The sequence below is a fragment of the Pinus tabuliformis genome, chromosome 5_2 (genome assembly GCF_031772625.1).
Source record: "Pinus tabuliformis cultivar Carrire ecotype Pingquan chromosome 5_2, CPIR1, whole genome shotgun sequence".
Lineage (NCBI taxonomy): Eukaryota > Viridiplantae > Streptophyta > Pinopsida > Pinales > Pinaceae > Pinus > Pinus tabuliformis.
In genome coordinates, this window is record NC_142306.1 from 526691473 (window position 1) to 526700753 (window position 9281).

Genomic DNA, 9281 nt, shown 5'->3' on the forward strand with positions numbered 1-9281 from the left:
CTCCATGTTTTCTTATTGTACCTAAATGTAATAATGTTCACATGTATAAAGTATATTAGGTCTCTTTGATATAGGGTCCTGGTTCTATGTTCCCTTACTCGTATTTTATTCTATTGGGGGCCTAAGAAGACCCAGTTCAAGCCATCATAAAAGTGAAAGCTTCGAACACCATTTATCATTATTTATTTTTTTACAAACATTTCCCTATCATAAAATGTATTCTATTTCAGAGCATCATCAATTGCATAGTTTAATTCTAACTATATGTTGCACTTAGTGCAAGTTTTGTAACATAGCCACTCATAAATTTCTTACATTTAGAGTGTTGCAACTGGCCAATTTCATCATTGGAACAATGGAAATTATAAATACCGCTTTCTAAGTGTTTTTATTCTTCAAAAGTTAGAGCCATAATACAAGAACAAGTTTTGTTTCATCTTATTACTTCAGTTTTAGAGCATATTAGATCTACAAATAATTATAGAGGTTCTATAATGTTTTAAAACCCCAACTTCTTCTAGTGTGAGTAATTAACTTGCTCAGGATATAAAAACTAATTTTACATTATCCATTTTTGGTGAGCTAGATCCTTTGTCACTTGTTTGTAATCATAAGCTGAATCATGATCTCCCTTATCGAAGTACACAGATGCGATTATTCAATTCATATTTACTCTATGATCCCTGGGAGGTCAATGATGAGGAAGGATGTGCATTTTCTATCTTTCAAGCTTATTGGAATAAGTGCCTTAACATGTCATATGATCCATCGGCTCCCCTTCTACCTCCCAAAAGGATTGTTGCATGTTCACACTCTGCTTTAGACTCTTCTTAAATGGCGCTATCATGTCTTTTCCATATAGTGATTTTCAATGTTAATGTCAATTGTCATAAAGTGTCAAGAAAGAGAAGCCTTTAATTAACTTATATTATTTTGGACATATTAGATTTGCACTCTTGCTAAAACATCTAGTGCAAAATTGAACCTTAAGGAATCACATAATTTCCAAGGTTAATATACATTAATTTCCACTCGTTGAGTACCCACAATAGGGATCTAGGAGCTCAATTGCATTGATAAGTAATTTTAGTGTGTTTACTGATCATACTACTAGATATTCCACACTATATCATCAATACTTTTTAATTGTTGACCTACCTATAATGTCAAGGATGTACCTTGGATATCAACCATAATGGATGGGTATTCTTTTTTTTCAATGAGGAATCCAATTTGTAGAGATAAGAAAAATCTAGCGAATGCAAATAATTTTAATGATTTAAAAAAATTCGTGGTCATGCTTATTTGATTGCATGCTCAATTCCTATTACCTTTGATAGTTTGTAACTTGTTTTTCCCTTTTTTCTCATCAGTTAGTATTCCTTCTCTTGTTGTAAATGTACTTTGATTATACCTTTGTTTTTTAGCAGTTTCTTTCACTTAGTTCTCTCAAATGATTCCCTCCCTTTTGTCTCTTATGATGTTCCTTCAAATTTTAAGGAATACATTTCATAGCATGGACTATTTTGGCTTTGATGGTAAGTCTAAGGGGTGATGATTCTGCCAAAATTTCCTGGGACATGCCCTGAGCTTCGTCCTTTTTTGAGACATGCCATTTGGGTTGCAAAGACCGCAGTGATAATGGAACTCTTTTGGACAAATTAATACTCCATTGACATCACCAACAATCCAATGAACCATTCGGGATCGTTCCTTTGTTTTATTCTATACAAGCTAAAATTGTGAATCCTCTTATGAGACAATACCAATATACAATATTAAGGTTAGATAACTAGATTTCTTCTTGGACACAATTAATCAATTGAATAGGAGGGAGTTAACAAAATCTACCAGGAGTCCACCAGTCAATCTAATGCCTTCCTTCATCCTTGGGTTGAGATGTTCGTGTGTAATACCATACATTTGACTACAATGTGTTTCTTTATTTTTTTCCATTTTGAATCAATCTGAATCGAGAAAATTGAGAAAGATATACAAGAATTCACATTTTTCCAAGAACATAGTTTTTGGATGTATGAAAATTTGAAAATGATACAAGTGCCATGGAATAGCATGGAAGAAATGGTATGAATTGACCTTTTATTGATAGTTGTTGATAGCTAACAACAATCTATGAGAAACATTTCAACGTTCCTGTAATGTCTCTGAAGAATAGGACTTCTATATTTCAGACGATTATAAAAGTATTGTTATAATGAACTTTGTTGCGATAAGTTCCATATTTTGAAGTTTCGGTCAATAAGTGGTATGTCCATTGAATTCAAATGTGTCAATGTTGATTATAAAGCATTTCTCTAATAGATAAGTTTTTCTTTAAAATATATCTATAATTTTGTTAAAAATTAAGATAGGAAGTATTACCTTTCCATTTTCTCCGGTGATCAAACTACTTAAGGTGCCTTTTAGTAAATGCTAATAAGTTGCTAGTCATGTTCAATTATAACCGGTGAGGACTTCAGCAATGATCTCTATCAAAAGGTGTATCACTATTTGTCCCACATCCATCAAACAATATAACTAGTAGCTTGTAATATGGAAAATGTAATGAAACTTCTTGTGAACAACTAGTAAGGATTAAGCACGCTAAAGCACATACTAGATTCATGATTAGTATAGAATCCTACCTATGAGCCTTGAGATAAGTTCAGGCGCACCCTTATGGTCATCTAGTTGTACTCTCTGATATGCTAAAATTATATAGTGTTTTTCACAGTTGGTGGAATCACACCAGTCTTATCCAAATCAATGCCATAAAACTCAATGACTTGAAATTGATCAATGGATGATCAAGGATCTAGAAAAAGCCTAAAACTCAAATTCACTAGATTCAAGTGGAAGCAATGCCATTGTGTAGAGCTCGTAGAAACAACTCCAACGCAACTTGAACGGGCGCATTTGGCCTCCAGATGAATGATAAATTTCTTGTTGAAGTTTGTGACGAATCAGTGCATGTCACATTTTTACTGCTCGAAACATGGCATTCATAGTCAGCAGGGCCAAAGCCTAGTTTCAGTTGCAGGTGAAACATCTTTAGTTTGGTTGCAAGGTGAAATAATGGGTTGAATGGATTAAAAGGTGATTTTCTTGTTATACATGATGGCATATAAATTTCATAGTTTACAAAAATCATATATTAAAATATATGTGATGCATAAAAATGATTTAAGTCACATAACATTATTAAACCTGTATAGTGCACATTTGATTTATTAACCAAAAACCAATTTTATGGAATGGCGCAAATGGATATGGGTCATCAACCTAAGTATAAACATGGCAATGGATAACGTTAACACTATGTAATAAACATAGTTTAAGGTATAACATGCTGCGGAGTTAACAATCCGAAATTGTTGGATTTGTGGTTACAAAGCATGATACAGTTTCGGTCTTGACAAAATTTCCACTCCAAGGAACGGGATCCACCACTCCACCATGTTCACATGCCACGGGTCTGTGGCTCTATTGACCGCCTTTTACATATGAGATTTGTTATGCGCCGATATGGTTATGATATTTGTATGCATTGTGGATATGTTTAGAAACCATATAATGTATACATGGTATATGTAGTTAAAAAAAAACCTTTCGAATATGTTAATTTTAAGGTGGGTTTGTAACCATAGAACCATATTATTATATGGTTATAATAATATGACATGTAATTTAATTCATTTTCTATATTTGGGTTAGCCAAAAACACTGTATATACATGTAATGTTATGCCATGACGGGAGCAGAGAGATATAGGAGATGAGGTGAGCTTGGTTTCTTGAGAGGAATTGTAACCTTCTATACAACAAAAGAGTTGTAGAGCAGCTTTGGAGATTTGGAGGTGAAACTTTGTAGGCTTATTCTAGGATTTGTAAGAGGTCTATTTCTTAGCCATCAGTTGCATCGGAACTATGAGGTCAAGCAGAACATAGCTGGATCAACCAAATATCTTGTTGATGTAACTTTCACGTAGTTTTTGGGCTTTAAAGTTCTAATATAAAGCCCCCCCCATTGAGGATAGGGCCCGAAGATGTAGGCTTTGAGATAAATGAACTTTTTTATCAATTTCTTGTGTCATTTTCTTTCACACATGTTTGTTGTTCTATTATTTTGCTGTAACATTATTATTCAGTTCTCCATGATTTACAGTTTATGTGATTAAGTGGCATTCTAATAATTCATGTATTAACTTGTTTTTAAAACATAAGAAAATCACAATTTCAATTAAAGATCTTTGTGGGGATAATTTAGTATCAGAGCGAGTTGTTGAGAATTATGATTTGAAGTGTGCATGATCACTAGGACCAAATCAAATCTTGGAGAAGGAGAAATTTTTGAAGGAGATCCAAAATTTGGCTTGAGAAGAAGGAAAACTTGAGGAGAAGAGATGGCTCAAGAAGGAAGTGGTGATCATCTATTTGGAGCTTATGTAGAATTCGTGGATTCTTTCATGACCTTGTGAGCCATGGTTGAAGAAATGTATTGAGATTTTAAGACAAAAAAATCTAAAGGCGAAGAAGGACAACCATCAAAAGCTGGAAAAGAAGATGAAATCGGTAAAAAAGACCCTATCACTTCTCTCTTCAATCCATCGGAAACTTCGAAACTTCCATTGAAGCTCGATGTTAAGTTCGTGTTACGCATGTACAATGGAGAAGTTGATGCTGAGAAGATAGACAATTGGGTCAGGAAAATGGAGGTTTATTATAGCATGCAACAGATAACTGAAGATGAAGTCAAAATCACACTAGCATCACTTCATATAGCAGGCACATCATTGATCTAGTGGTAGAGTAAGTTACAGAAGGGTAATCAGTATATCGTTAAGATTTATCCATCATGGTTTTATTTTATTACTACACTTAGAAAGAAATTCTATCTATTGGGATATAAGGAAAAATAATTAATAGAATGGAAAGGACTAAAAGTTAGGAAAGGTCATTCTGTGTAGGAATATACAGATGAGTTTCATAAAAAGGCATTGATGCTAGATATTCATTTGTATACTCAAGAAAGTCTAATGAAATACATAGGAGGATTACCTAAGTATGTCTGAAATATTGTATTTATGGTTAGTCCTACTAACCTAGATGAAGTGGAAGTACAAGCAAGTTACATTGAAGAAGGTAAGTTGGGAGTTGGGGTATCATCAAAATCGACAATGAGAATGGAGATCAAGGGAAAAGGGAAAGAAAAGAGAGTAAACATCACCAAGAAGGAGGTTTAAAATCTCTCTTGTAAGCATTGAAAGAAAGAGGGCCATGACAAGGACCATTGTTGGCAATTACATCCCGAAATGAAACTGAAATGGATCAGAAAAGGGAAGGAAAAGGTTACAGCAACAACGAAACTGATGGACCTAGGGTCAAATTCAGGTGATGAGACGCAGATCACATCATTGATTATGACTGGTAAATCCGATGAAGGTAATTATTCTAATAGTTCTAGAGGCAAGTTATCTCATATAAGGGTTGTTATGAAACATACAAATATCAACACATTGTTAGATAATGGATCTCGAGCTAACCTAATTTTAGAAAAAGTGGTTAAGCACTTGGGATTGAAAACCATAAAGCATCATAAAGAGAAGAAATCATAAATTATGAGTAACTGAGCAATGCATGTTATCTTTTTCAATAACTTCTCAATTTGAGGATAATGTGATGTGTGATGTGGTAAAACTAGATAAATGTGGAATGGTCTGGGGTAGCCTGTATTTATATGATAGAAAAGCAATCTTTTATAGGGAACATAATCAATATCACTTGTCCAAAAAAGAAATTGAATATGTTGTTCATTCTCATCACATAAAAGCATATAAATCTCTTTTTATAGTTGAACAGTTAAAACAAGTAGCTTATGCTAGTAAAGATGTTGTGGTACAATCTAAAGAACCTAAGCAAGAGATCAGTAAAGTTAATCACAAGTAGATAGATATGCTTAAGGAACCTAAAATTGTACATCAACAAGAGTTGCAGCATGATAAGTGGAGTTTTGTTTCAGCTATGAAAGGAAAGGAGGATATGGTTTCAGTGATGTCAATACTTTCAATGTTGTTAATAGGTTTATTATTGTTTAGTGATGCCTGGATATTAGCGGAAAATATGAATGTATATGTGGGTGGTAAAGTACTTGATATATTTTGTAGATTGTGTGTATTGTTGATGATTTCATGGATGAGTAAAGTGTACAGGTTCAAAATAGAGTGGACAGATACTGGTCAAGTGGGAAAATGGAACCCACATTTTTCTTATGGAACTTAATCCTTTTGGTGGTCCAAAAGGTATAAGCGGGGAGGAAATGATCCAAAATTAATCAATGTATGATCAAGGATCTAGAAAAAGCCTAAAATTCAAAGTCACTAGATTCAAGTGGAAGTAGCACCATTGTGTAGAGCTCACAAAAATGACTCCAACGAAACTTGAATGGGCACATTTGGCCTCCAGATGAATGAAAAATTTCTTGTTGAAGTTTGTGACGAATCAATGCACACTGCATTTTTACTACTCGACACATGGCATTCACAGTCAGCATAGCCAAAGCCCAGTTTCAGTTGTAGGTGCAACATCTTCAGTTTGGTTGCAAGGTGAAATAATGGGTTGAATGGATTAAAAGGTGATTTTATTATTATATATGATGGCATATAAATTTCATAGTTTACAAACACCATATATTAAAATATATGTGATGCAAAAAAATGATTTAAGTCACATAACATGTATTAAACATGTATAGTGCACATTTCATTTATTAACCAAAAACCTATGTTATGGAATGGCACAAATAGATATGGGTCATCAACCTAAGTTTAAGCACGAAAATGGATAATGTTAACACTATGTAATAAACATAGTTTAAGTTATAACATGGTGCAGAGTGAACAATCTGAAACCATCAGATTTTTGGTTACAAAACATGCTATAGTTTCTCTCTTAACAACACCGCTGCTCCAAGCCATGAGTTCCACCGCTCGACTGTGTTCACATGCCATGGGTATATGGCTCTATTGACCACCTATTACATATGATATTTGTTAGGCGCCGATATGGTTATCAGATTTGTATGCATTGTGGATATGGTTAGCAACCATATAATTTATATATGGTATATGTAGTTAAAACAAACATTTCGAATATGTTAATTTTAGAGTGGGTTTGTAACCATACAACCATATTTTTATATGGTTATAGCAATGCAATATGTAATTTAATTCATTTTCTATATTTTGGTTAGCCACAAACACTATATATACATGTAATGTTATGCTATGAAAGGAGTAGAGAGATATAGGAGAATAGTTGAGCTTGGTTCCTTGAGAGGAATTGTAACTTTCTATGCAACATAAGAGTTGTAGAGCAGTTTTGGAGATTTGGAGGCGAAACTTTGTAGGCTTATTACAAGAGTTGTAAGAGGTATTTTTCTGAGCCATAAGTTGTGTCAGAATTCTGAGGTCGAGCATAACACAACTGGACTAACCAGTGATCTTTTTGATGTAACCTTGATGTAGTCTTTTGTCTTTGACATTTTAATATAAAGACCTCCTTGTTGAAGACTGAGTCCGAAGATGTAGGCTTTGAGATAGCTGAACTCCTTTATTAATTTCATGTGTCATTTTATTTCGCTCATGTTTGTTGTTCTATTATTTTGATGCAACATTATTATTTAGTTCTCCATGCTTTACAATTTATGTGATTAAGTGGTGTTCTAATAATTCATGCATTAACTTATTTTTGAAACATACGCAAATCAAAATTTCAATTAAATATCTTTTTGGGGATCAACAAACATTTGCATCACAAGCCTTGGTCCAAATATGTATCCTACAATTTGACATTCATGGTCTAACAAGAATTGGAACAATGACGTAGAAAGTACTATTGTAAGAAATTGATGACTTGCAGATGGAAAATTCTAAGCACCATGCAGTAAGCTAATATCGACTTACTGTGTTTTCATCCTATCCATTTAATACTATATTATTCACATCCATTCGAAAATATGGAAGGCCATTACACCAATTATTATCTTATTGCATGGCGTTTTGTAGTATTTTCGTGTGCAGACTACCCTTTTTTACTTAGATTTAAGTTATAAATAGTGAAAAATTAGTGTGGCATAACATAACTGTAGACAGTGATGGTTGATCACTATCAAATTGTACTAAGATAAAGGGTAAAACACCTCACTAGAGCTCAACACTAACACATTCCAAAGGCTCGAAACACTAAATATTGGGCTACATAGTTTCCTACTTTTTTGTGTTTCTAGCTCTACATGTGTTAGTTGCTTATTGATACGCTTATTAAATGCATGGTCATATATATTCAGGTTAAGTGTCTAACGACCCATCAGATGATCTAAACCTCGAGGATGAATTTGAAAAGGCCAAAAATGTACATTTTTCAAGGGCATGGTCACCTAGTTGGAGAAGTTCTAAAAGGGCTCTACCTACATTTATCAATCGACCTTTGCTTGACTATGATGTAAACTATCAGAAAGAAGATAGTGCAATAACTTATTTTTCGTCACCTCATCTACACTTTTGGGAGTTGACTGTTATAAAGGTGTTCCACCTTGTTCACATTAGACAAGATTTGTGGGCTAGTGAGGGAAATACTTCAGAACATAGTGGGAATATCTTTCTGAAGTCAAATGGTCTCCGAGAATATTCAAGTTATTTGAGTTTCAATTTCCCTTGCAACTATGAGAGGCCACTTATTTCATATCTTAATTATTTCCCATGGAGGGTTGAAAAGTATTTATTTAAAGCTTAAATCTTGGAGGTAAGTTAGGACTGGCTATCCTTTAGTTGATGCTAGGATGTGGGAACTTTGGGTAATAGGATGGTTGGATGATCGAATCTGGGAGGTGATATATAGTGTAGTTTCTTTGTTAAGGTTCCCCAACTTCCTTAGAGATGGGGCATGAAGTATTTCTGGGACACACTGTTGAATGTTGATCTGGACTATGATGATTTTGGCTGGAAGTACATTTATGGTTTCTTACTGGATGGGTGTGAGATAGATCAAAAATATAATCCTTAGGTATTTTACAGTACAATTTGAATTTGTGTACTAAACACAAATAGGATTCTTATAGCAGTATTTTGTAGCACACGAGGTATTGATGTTTGATGCCCTATTTGACACTACTCCAAGGTAACTTAATGTTTGTCAAGTCTTTAACCCAGCTATTTTGGCAAGATTTCTAATGAGACCTTGCTTCCCATTGAGACATTCTTATACCCAGTTGCGACCAATCATTTC

The 9281-nt window shown here is 33.9% G+C and overlaps 1 pseudogene; it reads left to right on the forward strand.

Moving 5' to 3' along the window:
- Positions 1-648: 648 nt before the first annotated feature.
- Positions 649-9059, forward strand: LOC149160034 (cryptochrome-1 pseudogene; annotated as a pseudogene).
- The last annotated feature ends 222 nt before the right edge of the window (positions 9060-9281 follow it).